The sequence below is a fragment of the Marmota flaviventris genome (genome assembly GCF_047511675.1).
Source record: "Marmota flaviventris isolate mMarFla1 chromosome 5 unlocalized genomic scaffold, mMarFla1.hap1 SUPER_5_unloc_1, whole genome shotgun sequence".
Taxonomy (NCBI): Eukaryota; Metazoa; Chordata; class Mammalia; order Rodentia; family Sciuridae; genus Marmota; species Marmota flaviventris.
In genome coordinates, this window is record NW_027287679.1 from 1,304,714 (window position 1) to 1,324,041 (window position 19,328).

Here is a 19,328-nt window from a genome sequence, read left to right on the forward strand (position 1 = left end):
GGAGAGTAAAAGGAGGCGTGAGGACCACAGAGCCACACAAGACGACTCACCCAGGAACAAGGAGCACGGCAGCTTCGGCAGCTTCGAGGCCTGGAAAGCAGAGCGGCACTGGCAGCCTGGCTCCTGAGCCTCTCAGGCCTGAGTGTTCTCAGGCGTGCTTCTCTGCTAGGGGTGTGCTTTGCAATTGCAGATAAGGGCTGGCTGGGGTGCCTGAAAGCCTGAAAGCTGTGAGTCTTTCTCATGGGAACTGGAATCATTGGAAGTCTCAGCTTCAGCCAAGACCCCCCACTGAGGCAGAGAGAGAAGGAAATGAGGATCTGTTTGACTGTTGCTTTGCAGATCTTCCAACCCATCACTGGGGCCAGCACCGGGATGTCATAAGGACAGACAACTGTCACGTGGTCATGGGTATCACATATCATCTGTCACCTGCTAGAAAGCACATCTGGAGGGGAGCAGTGGGCCCATCTGAAAACAGACGGACATGTGGACAGCTGGCAGACTGATAAGATAATTTAATATCTGGCAACGTGTGTGCTTTACAGTGCATTCTGCTTCATACATCTGAGGCTACGCAGTTAGCCACTGAGCTAGTGCCTGTGTGATGAGCCCATCTTACCTTTAATGTCCTGCGTCTGCATCCCCAATGGTTGTCTTTCTAAGTCCAGGCCCTTTGCTTTTCCTTGGGTCCTGGGGTGTGCTTACAGTCTCTGGAAGGAATGAAACCTGGCATGTCTGCTGTCTGCCCCTCTGGGCTTGGTGTACTCTGATTGCCTTCCTTCTCCACGGCCCCTCCATCTCCTTTCTTCCTCTGTTCACTGGCTGCTTCCCATATTTTCTGTTCCTTTCCACCACTTTAGACAATGTGCTTTCTCTGTCTGTATCTGAGACCTTTTCAACATTTGCTTTCTTTATCCAATACTAATTGTAATACAATCCTAGAATTCTCTCAATGAAAGAGATGCTATATAATTTTCTCAGAATATCTTCATTTGTGCTGCTTTGTAACAACCACCCTCCCCCTGTAGGTCTACGACAGTGATATGACCTTATTGTCTCCTTGAGGCTGCAGTCTTGCTGCGCTCAGAGGCATGCTTCTCTGCTAGGGGTGTGCTTTGAGATTGCAGGTAGGGGCTGGCTGGGGTGCCTGTAAGCCCTCCTGGCTTGGATGTCCATGAGGGTCACTCAGTCCTCTCTTTGGTATCTATCACCTCCATGGTGATCCTGCCACCTCTCCCTGGAGGAGATGAGCCTGTGTCTTCATGGGACTTAGTTATTCTCAGTCACATCCACAACCACATGTCTCATGCTATGGGTTGAGATAGACAGTTTCTCCAGCCTTCCTGGACCTGTTGGAGGGGATGCTTTACTTCCAACCATTTGCCCAGCACTGAGCCTGTAGTTCTTTAACCCCCCTCTGCTCAGGTGTCTTTTATCTGATTCTCTATTTTGGTGGACTTTACAGTTTTGTCTTCATTTTTCTGGGTCAAACAAGTACATTAAAATGGCCAGCATTTTTAACTTCTTTTGATTAATATTCTTGGTAACAAGAAGATTCTTCATGTATTATTTTTTCTAGGTTCCCACTGTGTTAACTTTGATTTTCACCTCCAATATTAGGTATATGTATATATGTATATGTGTGAGTATGTATTTTCATCATTGTATTTTTTTTCAATGACATTATTACAGGATTTTTCAGCAACAGTGGGAAAAAACTTAAAAGTCATATGGAATAATTAAATACCCAGAATTGCTAGAGCAATCCTGAACAAAAAAGAGCAATGCTGGCCACATCACAATATCTGATTTTGAATTACACTACAGAGCTATAGTAACCAAAACAGTATGGTACTACCATGAAAACAGGTACTGGACCACTAGAATAGAATAAAAGACACAGAGACAAAGCCACAGTTTGTCATCAAATTTGACAAAGTCCCCAAAATTATGTCAGAGGAAAGACAGCCTTGTTAGCAAATGGTGCCAGGAAACTGGATATCCAGACATAGGAGAATGAGAAGAGATCCCCATCTCTACCTCTGCACAAAAGTTAACTCAAAATGGATCAAAAATCTAGATATTACACCAAAAAAATTTGCAACTGCTACAGAAAAATATAGGACCAACATTTAAGTGCAGGCAAAGACTTCTTCAATGGATCTGCTAGAGCTCAGGAAATTTTACAAAGAATAAAATAAGGGAAATCAAATTAAGAACTTCTGCACAGCAAAGGAAACAATAAACAATGAGGAGAGAGAACCCACAGAATGAAAGAAAATCATTGCCAGCTGCTCCTCCAATAGGAGGTTAGTATGCAGAATATGTAAAGAAATTTAAAATTTTTTTAACACCAAAGACCAAATATCCCAATCAATAAAGGGGCAAATGAGCTAATCAGAATATTCTCAAGAGAAGTAAGAATGACCATTAGTCATATGAAAAAGATGTTCAATATATTGAACCCACAGGAAACTGTAAATGAAAACGATTCTGAGGTTCCTTCTCACTTGAGTTAGAATGACAGTCATCAAGTATCCAAGCAACAATGAATGCTGGTGAGGTTGGGGGAAAATTTCTTACACAATATGATGGGATATAAATTGGTGCAGCCACTGTGAAAATCAGAATGGAGGTTCCTAAAATACTGAAAATAGATTGTCCACATGATCCTGCTAGAACCCTCCGTGGTATTTAAAGAATTAAAGATATCACACTTTAGGAATACACAAATACCCACATTTATTACAGCACAATTTATAATAGCCAAGCTATGGAACCAGGCTAGATGTTTGTCAACAGATGAAGAGATTAAGAAGATGTGGAATATCTACACAATGGACTTTACCTACCCATAAAAAAAGAATAAAATTATGGAATTTGCAGGAAAATGGGTGGATCTGGAGACCATTGTGCTAAGTGAAATCATGCAGGCTCAGAAAGACAAGTGCCATGTTTTCTCATATGGAGAAGCTGGAGCGAGAAAGAGAAAAAAGAATGGAGAAAATAGAATGAAGACTAGTAGGGCAGAGAAAGGGCATCCAGGGGAGTGAGGGGGAGAGTACAGGGGTTAATTATTTTAAAATTAATAAAAATTATGTATATGTCTGAATATGCCACAATGAAACACACAACTCTGTGTGATTAATATTCACCAATAAAATGTTTTTGGAAAGAGATATTTGGAAATCAGACACAGAAAAATATTATTCAAATGGGACAAATTATTTGTTAGAGTCATTGGGGGGGGGGGGGAATGCAATCCCAGGCTTATTTTACTACTAAGTATATCTCATTGCAAAGATTAAACATGGAATACATATTTTAATGCATTCATAAATAAATGGAATATTGTATACACAAGGTGATTTTACCCACATGGATTTAACAAAGTGAAAATGAGAATTCCCAGTTCTGTCTACAGTTTAATCATGTAAACAAGTCTATTCGTGGATCCCTATGGCAATCACAGGTAGCATTTGAGAGCATGAGAGTGTGAGTTTGTGAGTTGCACAGAGCTCACCTCTAATCTACATTCCAACAATTACAAGACCAGTGGCATTAGACACAGTGCTTGGACCCCATGAACCTCAAGGTATTGTACTAAAATAGGCACAGTGATTACATTTAGGGTTGTTGAAGGAATGAAAATGGAGGTTTGTAAACAGTCTTTAATTAGATACTTATATTTAGAAAGTTATCAATAAACAGCAGCCACTATTCCTTTCATCTATTCAAAGCTATCACTTCTCTAAGAAAAAAAAGCAGAATAGTAGGGTCTACATGACAAAACTGAATGAATTCATCTAACATTGGGCTGGACCACAAACCAAATCTCTATAATCCTGAATAGCTTAATAATTTCCTTTGCATAATTGGGAAATGGAGAATACATATTTATGCCCTGTAAGCATTAAAATATGATTTACTGAAATTGAACAAATACACATTAAACAAATGAATTCTTGTTTTCATGCACTGAAACATGAGTTAATAATTTTGTTTTCTTTCTTCTTCTTTTTTTTTTTTTTTTTTTTGCTAGTGCTAAGGATGGAACCCAGGTCCTGGAGAATGCTAGGCGACTGCTCTGCCACTAGGCTACATTATCAGCCTCTGGAATTTTTCCTTATTATATGTATAACCAGCCAGAATAAAATGAAAACTAACTTCAGAGATATGTTTTAAAATATATTTCTATAATAAGTTTGGTACTTTTGAGTTTGAACTGTAAGCTGGCCTTTTCCACAGGCACAATTTTTATAGATCTGTTTTTCATTCCAAGATATAATACAAAAGGGATTAAATTATAGACACAACTCGTGACATTTCTTTCAAGTTTGTTTACAACAAGAAATACAGGTGCCTCACACCTGTAATCCCGACATCTTGGGAGGCTGAGGCAGGAGGAATGCAAGTTCCAAGACAGCCTTAGCAACATAGCAAGGCACTAAGCAACTCAGAGAAACCCTGCCTGTAAACAAAATATTTAAAAAGGGCTGGAGATATTGCTCAGTGGTTAAGTGCCTCTGGGTTCACTCCCCAGTACAAAAAAAAAAAAAAAAAAAATAATAAGAAGAATTAGAAGATAATTGTGGAAAATTAAATTGTTTCCATGGATCACAGCTGTGTTGCTATGGATATGAGTTTTCCCCAAAGCTCCTGCTTATGCAGGGATAGGCAGTGAAATGCCTGGATTGTGAGCGCTGTCACCTCACCAGCCCATCCTAGTTTGAATGGTAACTCTCAGTGGCAACACTGAGCAGGTGGCACATGCCTGGAGGAGGTGGGTGTCTTGGGACATGTCCTGGAAGGGCTGGTCTTCCTTGGGTCCCTGCTTCCTTCCCTTCTCTCTCCCCCTCCCCCTCCTTCCTTCCCTTCTCTCTCCCCCTCCCCCTCCTTCCTTCCCTTCCCTCTCCCTCTCCACCCTCCTTCCTTCCCTTCTCTCTCCCCCTCCCCACTCCTTCCTGGTTTCATGGGGTCAGCAGTGCTCCTCCTCTGCTCCCTTTCTCCCTTCAGCACTGATGCTCTGCCTCACCTCTTGTTTCACACCCACCATGACTGAGGCTCTGAAACCATAGGGCAAAACAAGCCTTTCTTCCTCTAGGTCGTTCTTATCATATAGTTTGGATACAGCAGGACAAGCTGACTAACACCATGACACAACCGTGGCACTCCCACATGGCAACACAGGAGCATAAAGTGTGTATGTCAGAGGGTCAAAGGGAAGAATTGTGAGCATGCTGGGTGAAATGTAGTTTATCAGTTTTCAAAATTATATGGATTATGAGAAAATACTTTCCATTTGGGAAGTAAAACAGCATGAAGGCTTGCAGAATGGGGTCCTGCATTGCCAGCCCCCAGTGTCCCAGGGGTGGTGCCAGCCTGCAGAGGCACCTGAAGTCCATGACTCTGGCCCTGGGTCACCAGGTGCAGCTCCCCACCGGCCCCAGCTGCTGGCAGAAAGGTCAGAGAGAATGCCCTCTGGAGCCCTGAGCTTCAGCTCTGGGGGTGCGGAAGGATCATGCTGAGGAGAATGTGGGTGGACACAGACTTTCTCCAGTTTCCAGTTTATATTAAGTTCATCTTAAGTGATATGTAAAACAAGTATGCATATGAATAGGTTCCACATGACGTCCTGATGCACAAATACTGTGTGACAGTCACTCAGGTAAAACCTGCCGACCTCCTCATATAGTCATCATGTCCTAATGGCCCAACCTTCATTATCCTCTTTTCTAGTTTTTGATGTAATCAGTCCATACTTTTCAAATCTCAAGATATTTGTCCCTGAGGGAAATGACCCATTTGGACAACTTACCAAGAATCTAAGATAGGGCTCACCTGCAAGTGAAGTTCCGGCCCCCAACATCTGTAAAGGATGGGAATAGTCCCTCCTGGAAAGCTCCCTCCTGACTACTCATGCTTCATCAGGGGCAGGTGTCAAGACCGTCCTGCTGTCCTTAGGGGACAGGGCTACAAGCACGTCCTGGCCAACAAGGCATTCTTCCTGCAGGAAGCTAAAGAAGGAAACAGGAATTTCTTTTCTGTTAACATATTAATTGTAAACTGGGTCACTGGCTTTATTAAAAGAAAGTTTAATTAATTAAAGAACACAAAGGGAAAGAAAAACAGGCAGAAGGGAAGAGGCGCTCAGATGCCACCTCACGGTGTGTAAGGGAGCCTTGGGGATATGTGTGTGTGCTGCTCTCTCTGGGACAACTGGAAAAGCTCCCTCAGTGGCATTGCTTCCTGGATGTGAGAAACAGGCCATCCTCCAGGGTCAGCTTGACAGAGACACAGATGACATGCACAGATGACATGACTGAGGTCCCCTCCTCACCCTCTAGAAGAGGAGCCAGTGCTCACAGCCACACAGCCTGCTTTCCCATGGGGTTCTTAGGAGATCTGCAGTTGTGTGCAGCTTGTGTCCGCCTTCATCTCCACCAGGGAGCCCTCCGGACAGCTGGCTGAGCCTAGTTTCCTACAGAACTTGTGCTGTGACACCTCAGCTCCATTGGCAGCCTTCACCAACCCAGGTGCCCTGTGCCAGCTCCCCCTGCCACAGCATCCCTGTTGACAGTCCCTTCAGGGGGCGGGGGGGGGGGGGGCTTGCTTTTGCCAGGGGAACATTTGAGGATTTCAACTCTTGTGGAGCCCAGGTCATGTACTAAATGCTTGGTCCTTCCAGCTGTCACCCATCACATTCTACCTTCCATTAGACCAAGCTTGTTGTGACATCACTGTAGTAGTGATTCTGCAGGGACTGGCCTCTGGCAGGAGATACTTAGCCCTCCTATGAATTTGATTCCTGCATTATGGTACTCACAAAGACTGAACTCCTACAGAGAATGTCCCCACCCCAGAACAGTTGCAATCACTCATGTGCTTCACACTGGCCAGTAGCAAGCCGTAACCCCTACCTTTGGCAAATGAATTTATCATAAAGAAACCCAAACTCTACATCAAGTGGTCACAGACCAATATGCAGTATTTCTACTGAATCAAAAATATTAAACTAGGAAATTGCCAAACTGCCTCATTAGGTAGAAAGGAAATTTTCAGTAGTCTTGGGGAGCTTCTGAAATTCCCTTTTAAGGACTAAATACCACTGGATATCTTAAACTATAATTATTATAAACAGAACCACCACATCACCATCTGTTGACCTACCTTTCCAAATGATCACTATTAGAGACACACCAAAGCCTGGTAATAGAGCTAGTAGAAACAATCACTCCATCTTTAGAATGTTTACTATCTTAAAAATTTGGACACACGTATGGAAGGGATTCTTATCAATGAGCACTGAAGATCTATGCCACTTGATTAGGTTGTGGGTGAGGTTTTGCTCAGGATGCTTTCAATCCTTAAGGACAGGTCAGTGAATCCCTGAGCCTAAGCAGAATTGCTCTCTCCACTGCATGTACTGTACGATGTAGCCCTGATTGGAGGCTTTAGCAGCACCTGAAGTAGAGCCACTGGCATCTGCTGACCCTTGTCAAAGGCTATTTGGTTCCACTATAGGGATTGGCAAATTCAGGAGACACTCTATAATTCTCATGCATATTTCAGGCACTTACCTAACCAAGCAATATGCTGTCAAGGAGCTTATTCTAAGTCAAAAAAAAAAAAAAAAAAAAAAAGGCCTTAATGTGGAACACTGAAAAGGCACTGTCCAAATAAAAATTTACTAAGAATTGGGGCTGGGGATGTGGCTCAAGCGGTAGCGCGCTGGCCTGGCATGCGTGCGGCCCGGGTTCGATCCTCAGCACCACATACAAACAAAGATGTTGTGTCCGCGGATAACTAAAAAATAAATATAAAAAAAAAAAATTTACTAAGAAAAACAAGATCATTCACTCCCCCACCCCTTTTCCCATTTGGGGGACCCAAGTTTGCCTAAGCATAATTTGTAGTTACCTCAGACTACAACTAAAAGCTTAAATTATAAATCACCGTTCCCAGATGACTTGAACACAGTTCTTCCTGGTGGCACGTCCCAGGAGCATAATACACGCAGGGCCCACTGCACCAGCATAGGTCAGTGGAGGCCACTTCAATCTTTACTCTCCCAGCAGATCAGATCCCAGGTGGCTGCCTTTCCGCAGGGTCTCTGATGGGAATTCACAGCACTGGTTTCAAGGTGGCTGCCAACACTTCAGAGCTGCCACCTTCTTCTCCAGCAGGCGTCACTCCCGTGATGTCCAAGGTATGTGCAGCCGCTCGGGGGTACTCAACCCTCCAGAAGCCACTCACGCTTTCCAGTGCTTGGTGTGGGCGGCCGGGGCAACCTGCTTGCCTTTGTATACTTCTGGGGAGTCCTTGGGTGCTCTCCTGGGGTCATCCTGCAAAGGAGGCCAGTACACCTGGGGTCTCTTAACAACTGTGGATCAGGATGCAGTTGAATTGGTGCCATTTTCCTGTGAGGGCCTGATGATTTTGCTGCAGCACCGCCAGGTCCATGCCCACCCAGTCGTGCCTGGATGTGCTCCTCATCCTCAGCTTCTTCCTCCTTACTTCCCTGGACTGCCTGAGTTTGGAGTTCACTCAGTCCTCCCCACCCACCTTCCTCCTTCCTCACAGCCTTGGGGACCACCCAGGCCCATGGCTCTGCCCCTGTGTCCCCTTTGGCTGCTCTACACCTGCTTCTCCCTCTTTTTCCTCTTGGCACAGATGGTGCCCATGCTCCGTGGCTCTGTCTCTGCCGTGGCCATGGCCTCCGAGGCCTGGATGGGTGGGGCCACCTGGAGCTTCGGGAGGCTGGCTCTGCCTGGGATCACCCAGGCTTGTGTGGCTGGGCAGGGGACTCCTCCTCCTACCCACTTGCTGTGGAGTGGTGGTAAACTCCGCTGGTGTCACTAGGAAAGAATGCTGCCTCCAGCAGAGAAGGGCAGTCAGCCCCTGCTGTATACTTTTAATACAAGAATTCCTGGCCACGTTTCTGGCTTCTTTTGCCACTGGAGGGTCCGTTTGTAATGTAGGACATATCAGGCTGGACACCTGAGGAATTTTCAGGGAGAAGGTTTATTGCCTGACGTTCCAGAGGGGATATCTCCTAAAATTCTCTGGACCTTGAGTTTGGAAATTCTTTGATCTTTATACCCAGTGGCGGGAGAAAGTCGTGGAGGTTTACTTTTTTGTTGGCATCTACAAAACAGTATTTTTCTTTTTTTAGTTCTCATAAAGTGCTTTTGTCCAATTTTTGTTAAATTAATTACCACTAAAACAGAAATAACATCATCCAGTCTGCGGCCAAACGTAGCTTGTGCAGGCAGAGCAACAGAGAATAGGAAGTTCTAACCCACACTGACTTCTTTGCAGAAACATGCTGACATTCTGTTAATAAGAACAATTATGAGAGAGGGAAGAAGATGGCAGGCCAGAGGGAAGCAGCATTCTGTGTTGCTCTGTGATTCAGATCTAACCTAGTAAGAATACTGCATCTCTGAGAGTGTTAAAGGACCCCTATACAGCTGCTCTCGGGAAGGACTCCTGACTCCCAGCACCTAACCCTTGGAGTTCTAGCAAAGGCGGGGCTGCAGGGCTCCAGAGCACCTTAGCAGAATCACCTATCAGCACAGCTTCAGAACTCCCAGACTTCACTCTGCTCCCACACAGGACACTCAGCTGCTACCTACCCTCAGCACAACGCCATCAGCTCCCCCCACTCCACCTGACACCCCAGCACTAGAAGCAGCCAGCCTCCATCTTGGCATAACTTCCTCCCCATATTTAGTGGGGGCAGCTCCCAGATCAGAACTCCAGCTGGCCAGGTACCAGGTTTCCAACTTTCCCCTCTCCCCAGGGGTGATAACCCAACACAGTAGCTGCCCAATACAAAACAGCTCTCAGTTGGACAGGTGTGCAGTGTGACCAGGGCACTGCCCACAAGAGCCCTGGTGTGAGGGTTTCCTCACTTGGGAACTGATAAGGGAGCAGGAAATGGGGGTAAAGTTTGGAGCCTAACAGAGAGAACTGGGAAATTTCCAGGCAAGATAGAGAGAGAGGACTGTGCGCTCAAGTCATCCGAGCGGTCTCAAAAGAGACCCTTGATGTGCCGTCTCCCTGCAGGGACTGGTGGATGCCACTCCCTGCTTCCAGGCGTCCACCATGAGGACTAGCCTTTCCACCCTGGTTACCTCCACCATCCTAAGGGCAGAGACATCAGCTTACAACAGACAACCTCACCTATTGAATGAGAAGGGAAGCAGGAAAGATATGGATCTGTAAAACTAGAAAAATCCTGGTTTCTTCCTTTGATTTTTTTTTCTTCTCCCCCCTATCCTCCCGCCCTCACATCCCCAACATAAGTGAAACCAAGCACATTGCATGAAATAAGGTTTGAGGACTGGAACATATGAATAATATAATGTAGAGGTGTTGTATATGCCTTTTATTTTTTCTTCTTTCATTTTTTCCTTCCTCTTCCAATTTATACTATTTTAACATCCTTTATTTTTCTAAATACATATGTGTGTTTGTTTTATGTACTCTACTGTCTTCCCATGTACTCATCTACCCTAAATTACTTCCTGTCTATTCTCCTCCTATAACCCTCTTCATTATTTCTCTTTCCCACTTCCTAAGATATATTAACCCTATATCCTCACATCCTACCTCTTCAGCATATCATCCTATACCCCACCCCCAGTTCATTGTCCACCGTCAGAAATGTAAACCGTTTTACAAAACTACTGATTATATCGTAGATAAAAATCAAATCCAACATTTCTGTACATTGAGACCAAACTGTAAATGTCTTAATAACAATGAATTGTTCATAGGTGATATATTGTCGATACTGGCATCTATTAACATTATCCTTCACAAAGAAGAGGTCTTGGAACCCTACAAGAGCACTACAAACCTATAGGGTAAAAAATAACACCCCGGACCCACAGAGCTAGAAGGGAAGACACATGAGCAACATGAAAAGACAAGGGAAGGAAGTGCCACAAACAAATCAAGATGCCACATTATTTGAATCCTTGGCAACCACAGTAGCATAAATGACAGAGAAAGAGTTCAGGATGTTCATGATAAAAATGTTCTGTGACTCAAGGAAGATATGAGAGAGCAAATACAGGCAATAAAGGATCATTTTGACAAGGAGCTACATAAATAAATACAGAAAGCAAAAGATGACCTCAAAAGGGAGATGGAAGTTCTAAAAAATAAAAAGAAAAAAAGAAATCTCTGAAATTAAAGAAACAATAAACCAAAATTAAAGGCTCAAATAAAAGCATCACAAACAAAGTAGATCACTTGGAAGACAGGACATCAGACAATAAAGACAAACTATATAATCTTAAAAAGAATATAGATCACACAGTGATAATGGTAAGAAACCATGACCAGAACATTCAAGAAATATGAGATAGCATAAAAAGAGCAAATTTAAGAGCTACTGGGATAGAGGAAGGCATAGAGGTCCAAACCAAAGGAATGGACAATCTATTCAGTGAAATAATTTCAGAAAACTTTCCAAACATGAAGAATGAATTAAAACTCCAAATTAAAGAAGCCTACAGGATGCTGAATTACAAAATCCCAATAGATCCACACCAAGGCACTTTATAATAAAACTGCCATACATACAGAATAAGGAGAGAATTTTAAAAGCCATGAGAGAAAGGAATCAGATTATATATAGGGGGAAACCAATTAGACTCGCAGAAGATTTTTCAAACCAGACCATGAAAGCTAGAAGATCCTGGAACAACGTATATCAAGCTCTGAAAGAAAATGGATGCCAACCAACAAAACCCCATATCCAGCAAAATTAAGCTTTAGATTTGATGATGAAATAAAAACCTTCCATGATAAACAAAATTTTAAAAAAATTACAGCTACAAAACTGGCACTACAAAACATCCTTGGAAAAATATTCCATAAAGAGGAAACAAAAAACAACAATAAAAATCAGCAGAGGGCTAGTATCCTAAAGGCAAAACTAATCAAAGAAGAAAATCAAGTAGAGTTAAATAACAGAAAAACAAATATGGCTGGGAATACAAACCATGTCTCAATAATAACCCTGAATGTTAATGTCTAAATCTCACCAGTCAAAAGACATAGACTGGCAGATTGGATTTAAAAAGAAGACCCAACAATATGCTGCCTCCAGGAGATTCATCTGATAGGAAAAGATATACACAGACTGAAGGTGGAAGGTTGGGAAAAATCATACCATTCACATGGACTGCAGAAGCAAGAGGGGTTTCCATTCTTGTATCAAATAGACTTCAAGCCAAAGTTAATCAAAAGGGATAAAGATGGACTTTATGTACTGCTCAAGGGAACAATACACCAACAAGCCATAACAATCATAAATATATATTCCCCAAACAATGGAGCAGCTATGTTCATCAAACAAATTCTTCTCAAGTTCAAGAGTCAAATTGACCACAACACAATAATCTTGGGTGACTTTAACACACCTCTCTCACCACTGGATAGATCTTCCAAACAAAGTTTATAGAAATATTTAAAAGTTTCTATAGGAATATAGAAACTATAAATCACAATAATACAATTAATAACTTTGAATTAACTGACATATATAGAATATTTCATCCTGCATCCTGAACAATATTTCATCATGTTCAAAACACCAGGAAAATTAGGGATAACAGAAACATATCTCAATACACTTTCTTCTCAGCACCACATGGAGCCTTCTCTAAAATAGACCATATAAAATGCCACAGAGCAACTCTTAGCAAATACAAAGGGTAGAGATACTGCCCTGCATTTTATCAGATTATAATGGAATGAAATTAGAAATCAATGACAAAATAAAAAATAAAAATTTCTCCAACACATGGAGACTAAACAATATGCTACTGAAAAAAAACTGGTGATATTTTGCAGAAAATATCAAGGAGGAGATTAAAAATTCCTAGAGGTAAATGAGAACATACATACAACATATCGAAATCTCTGGGACACTATGAAATTTCATTACATGGAGATCATTCCTTAAAAGAAGAAAAAGTCAACAAATAAATGACCTAACCTTACATCTGACAGCCTAGAAAAAGAAGAACAAATCAACACCAAAAGCAGTAAAAGGCAGGAAATAATTAAAATTAGAGCTGAAATCAATAAAATTGAAAAGAAACAATTGAAAAAAATTGACAAAACAAAAAGTTGGTTCTTTTAAAAAATAAATAAAATTGACAGACCTTTAGCTACACTAACAAAGAGGAGAGAGAAAACTCAAATTACCAGCATATGTGATGAAAAAGGTAATAATCACAAAACACCTCAGAAACAGAATAATTAGAAATTATTTTGAAAATTTATATTCCAATAAAATAGAAGATATAGAAGGCATAGACAAATTTCTTAAGTTATGTAATTTTCCCAAATTGAATCAGAATGATATACACAATTTAAACAGACCAATATCAAGTGATGAAATAGAAGACACCATCATAAGCCTACCAACCAAGAAAAGCCCAGGATGAGATGAATATACATCCGAGTTCTACAAGACCTTTAAAGAAGAACTCTTCAATTTACTTCAGGAAATAGAAAAAGAAGCAGCACTTCCAAACTCATTCTATGAGGCCAATATCACCCTGATTCCAAAACAAGGCAATGACACATAAAAAAAAAAAAAAAAGAAAGAAAGAAAAAGAAAACTTCAGACAAATATTGCTAATGAACATAGATGCAAACATCCTCAATAAAATTCTGGCAAATTGAATAAAAAACATGTTAAAAAGATCATGCACCATGCTCAGTGGGATCAATCCCAGTGGGATTCATCCCAGGAATGCAAGGTTAGTTCAACATATGAAAATCAATAAATGTAACTCATCACATCAATAGATTCAAAGATAAGAATCATATATCATCTCAATAGATGCAGAAAAAGCATTTGACAAAATATAGCACCCCTTCATGTTCAAAACACCAGGAAAATTAGGGATAACAGAAATATATCTCAACATCATAAAGGCTATCTATGCTAAGCCCCAGGCCAACATCATTCTAAATGGAGAAAAATTGAAGGCATTCCCTCTAAAAATTGGAACAAGACAGGGATGCCCTCTTTCACCACTTCTATTTAACATAGTTCTTGAAATGCTGCCCAGAGCAATTAGACAGATGAAAAAAAAAAAAAAATAAAGGGATACACATAGAAAAAGAACTCAAATTAGCACTATTTGCTGATGATATTATCTTTTTACCTAGAAGACCCAAAAGATTCCACCAGAAAACTTTTAGAACGAGTAAATGAATTCATCAAAGTAGCAGGTTATAAAATCAACACCCATAAATCAAAGGCATTTCTATATATCATTGACAAATCCTCTGAAAGGGAAATGAGGAAAACTACCCCATTTACAATAGCAAAACAAACAAACAAACAAACAAACAAAAAACCTTGAGAATCAACGAATGAGGTGAAAGATCTATACAGTGAAAACTACAGAATGCTAAAGAAAGAAATCAAAGAAGATATTAGAAGATGGAAAGATCTACCGTGCTCTTGGATAGGCAGAATTAATATTATCAAAATGACCATACTACCAAAAGCACTATACAGATGTAATGCAATTCTGATCAAAATCCCAATGGCATTCCTCATAGAAATAGAAAAAGCAATCATGAATTTCATCTGGAAAAATAAGAGACCCAGAATAACTAAAACAACCCTTAGCAGGAAGAGTGAAGTAGGTGGTATGTATAGTCTGGTATATCACTATACCAGACATTAAAGTATACTACAGAGCAATAGTAACTAAAAACAGTGTGGTATTGGCACCAAAACAGACTGGTAGGCCAAAGGTACAGAATAGAGGACACAGAGACTAACCCACAAAATTACAGTTATCTTATATTAGAAGAAGGTGTCAAAAACGTGCATTGGAGAAAAGATAGCCTCTTCAACAAATGGTGCTGGGAAAACTAGAAATCCATATGCAACAAAATGAAATTAAACCCCTATCTCTCACCATGCATAAAACTCAACTTAAAATGGATCAAGGACCCAGGAATTAAACAGAGACTCTTTTTCTAGTAGAAGAAAAAGTAGGCTCTAATCTTCATCATGTCAGATTAGGCCCCACTTCCTTAATAAGACTCCTATAGAGCAAGAACTAAAAGCAAGAATAAATAAATGGGATGGATGCAAACTAAAAACTTTCTTCTCAGTAAAAGAAACAATCTGTGATGTGAATAGAGAGCCAACATCTTTGGAGTAAATTTTTACCCCTCACACATCAGATGGTGTACTAATCTCTAGGATATATAAAGAACTAAAAAAATCTAAACACTAAAAAAATAAATAACCCAATCAATAAATGGTCCAAGAACCTAAACAGACACTTCTCAAAAGAGAATGTACAATCAATGAACAAATAAAAAAAATGCTCATCATCTCTAGCAATCAGAGAAATGCAAATCAAAACTACTCTAAGATTTCATCTCACTCCAGTCAGAATGGCAGCTATTATGAAGACAAATAACAATAATTGTTGGCAAGGATGTGGGGGAAAAGGTACACTCATACATTGCTGGTGGGACTGCAAATTGGTGCAGCCAATATGGAAAGCAGTGTGGAGATTCCTTGGAAATCTGGGAATGGAGCCACCATTTGACCCAGCTATCCAACTCCTCAGTCTACACCCAAAAGACTTAAAAACAGTATACTACAGGGACACAGCCACATCAATGTTTATAGCAGCACATTCACAATAGCTAAACTGGAATCAACCTAGATGCCCTTCAGTAGATGGATTAAAAAAATGTGGCATATATACACAATGGAATATTACTCAGCATTAAAAGAGAATAAAATCATGGCATTAGCAGGTAAATGGATGGAGTTGGAGAAGATAATGCTAAGTGAAGTTAGCCAATCCCCCCCAAAAAGAACAAATGTCAAGTTTTTTTTTTTTTTTTTTTTTTTTGATATAAGGTGACTGACTCATAGTGGGGTAGGGAGGGGAACATGGGAGGAATAGACAAACACAGAGCTAGGACAGAGGGGTGGGAGGGTAAGGGGTTTAGCAATGATGGTGGAATATTTTTAAAATTTGCTTTTATAAAAGACATTTAAAAGGGAGAGAAGCTGCAAATGTGCAGAAAACATGTGCAGAGCTGCATCTCCTGAAGTGGTGATCAGTGAGGTCCACAGACACAGCAGCAGCAAACTACAGCTTTAGCTAGGGGAAAGCACCTGCCTAACAAGTGCAGGCAGGATGGGGTCCCCGGCACCAGAAAAAGAGAAGAGAAAGAAACTCAAGTACAGGGCAAAATATATTTTGAGAAGATGCCTCAATCAAACAATAGATATAAATGACATTTTATATCACTCTTTAGCATGTGTAACTACAAGAAAACAGATGGGACTTAGAATAAGCATGAGTTACAGAGTGGTGGTCCCAGAATTTTTTTTTTTAAGTGGGAGAGACTAAACCCACTCTTTTTAAAAAATATTTATTTTTTAGGTGTAGATGGACACAACACAATGCCTTTATTTTTATGTGGTGCTGAGGATTGAACCCGGGTCCTGCCTGTGCTAGGTGAGTGCTGTACCACTGAGCCACAATTCCAGCCCTTCAGAATTTTTAATAGAACAATAATACATCAAGGAAAAGGAAGAGGCCAATTGCAGGGAACACAGGGTACCTGCCGCTGCTAGGAGGCCGAGGGAGGGTGACCACAAGTTTGAGGCCAGCCTCACCCTGTGTCAAAATAAAAATTCAAAGGGCTATGACAAAGCTCAGTGTGGAGAACACCTAGATGAAATATGGACAGGAAGGGAGCCAAGAAGAAAGGCAAGAGGCATTTCATCAATCTGTACATGAGGCTGAAGTGGTGAGGCCTACACTAACATACACAATGTGTAATGAAACTTCAGAAAGACAGCAAGAACTAAATTGTGAAGTCATGAAGTAACAATTGACTTAAAGAAGAAACAGTGGTAAGCAAAGTTGTGAGAAAAAAACAAAGAAATGGATGGTCACATTGCATAATGAGGACTAAAGAATTGCACTAGGGAGGGTATGTATAGGAAGGATAATGTGAGCCTGTACATGCATGTGCATGTACATATGAGATAGATGTATGCATGTGCATGTGTGCTGACAGGTCACACTTCACCCCTCCCTGGTGTTTTGTGTGTAATTTCACTTGGTGCTCTACAAAACACTCACATTAGCACCATGCCTTGTTCCATGGCCTCTGTGATCCTACTAAGCTGCTTAGCTGGTGCCTGGTTCACATAAGGGAATATTAAATTGTTTGTTGAAAAAAAATTGATGACTCATTGTGATTAATTAAAGTTAGTTATATCATGAGATTTTAATAGAAATGAATAGCTTGTTCCCTTAAATATTTAAATAGTTCTTCCACCTGTTTTCAATGGAAGTTATCTAAAATAACATTTTTCCAAGTAGACTTAGTTCAAGTGGATAAATAAAAATTTGGAATATAAGGTGTGAATTAATGTTCTTGTGAAAATCAGAATTATTCTAGAATATTAGAGCTTGAATATTTATTTTACATTTACACATTAGAAAGTAATTCTTGCTTCTGAATTGGTTAACATCTGGAATCTATACACAAAAAAGGGCACATTTTTACTTATATCAAGATTTCAAGGGGCTGAGGCTGTAGCTCAGTGGTAAAGTGCTTGCCTCGCATGAGTGAGGCACCGGGTTCAATCCTGAGCACCACATAACAATAAATAAAGATACTGTGTGTTCATCTACAACTAAATAAATATTTTTTAGAAGATTCCAAAAAACATGCAGGAACCAGATGTGGTTGCATGTCTGTAATCACAGTGGTTCAAGAGACTATATCATGAACATCACAAGTTCAAACCCAGCCTCAGCAACTTAGTAAGCTGCCTGGCAAATTAGCAAGACCCTGTCTAAGAATAAAAAATAAAAAGTGCTGGGGATGTGGATCAGTGCTTAAGTACTTCTAATATAATAATAATAATAATAATAATAATAATAATAATAATAATAATATTTTCTCTTCTCCCTCCATTATCTTATCTTTGTAATAAAATTTAGAATCTCTCAAAATTTATGTACAACATATATAAAGTTATAAGATATCTGAAGAGTCACAGAAAACAGAATCACACATGGGCATGAAAAACATTTTATAATTATCAGATAATTGTTTTAAAATATGATTTATTTGCTAAGGCCTTTATTAGAAAAAATGGACAACATGAAAGCAAATGTACTTAAAGCAAGTAGAAAGATGGAAACTCTAAAAAGAATTAAAGTGTTGCAAATAAGTGTTAATAAAACTTAACCACAAATCTCATAAACTACTCTGTACAATATATACTTCTATGTACAAAATTCTACTACATACTATATTTTACATACCTACATACACAGTATGTATAAGATTATGTCATAATATGTGAGAGTTGACTACCGATGCAAAAAACTTAAAATACAGGAAAATTGAATCTAATGATATGGAAAGGGAGATTTAACCCATAAAAGCATGTTGCTTTCACATCCTCATGCTGATGCAATGCTCATGTAAACACCAGGAAAGATTCCCATGACCTCTGAATAGACAAAGGACAAATGAAGGCACACACCTACAGTTCTTTTCTCAAGAAAGACATCCCTTGCTGAAGGAAGTGCACAACTAATTCCAATTGCCCAGGAGGCTGAGGCAGGAGCATGAAAAGTTCAAGCCAACCTCAGCAACTTAGTGAAGACCTAAGCAATTCAGTGAGACTATGTCTCAAAATTTGAAAATAATTTAAAAAGGGTTGGGATTGGCTCAGCTCATAGGGGCCTCTGGGTTCAATCCCTGGTTTAAAAATAAAATAACTCAAGTCTGAATAAGACTGAATGAAACTGAAACAACTGAAGGCCTTGCCACATTTCTACATAGAAGGCTTTTCTCCAGTATGAGTTCTTCCATGCGGTTTTAAGAGACCTGGAAAGTTGAATACTGCCTCACATTGCTTATGCACAGGGTTTTGATACTTGGTGAGTCCTTTCATACAACTGAACAAACTAGAATATCTAAAGCCTTTATATTTCTTACTTGCATGGGGTTTATTATTATTATTTCTTTGCATGAACCTTTCAACACAAATCTTCCTTGTCCTTAGAAAGAACTGAAAAAAAATGAAAGGCTTCCAACATTTCTTACAATCACAGACTTCTCTCCAAGAACACAGTCATATATGAGAAGGAAAATGAGATATCACACATTCTAGAGGACTGTTTTCCAGTGTGAATAAATGGCTTTGAAGGTAATGGGGAAAAATGAATGATTTGTCATATTTTGTACAGAGTTATTCACTCCAATGTGGTGGT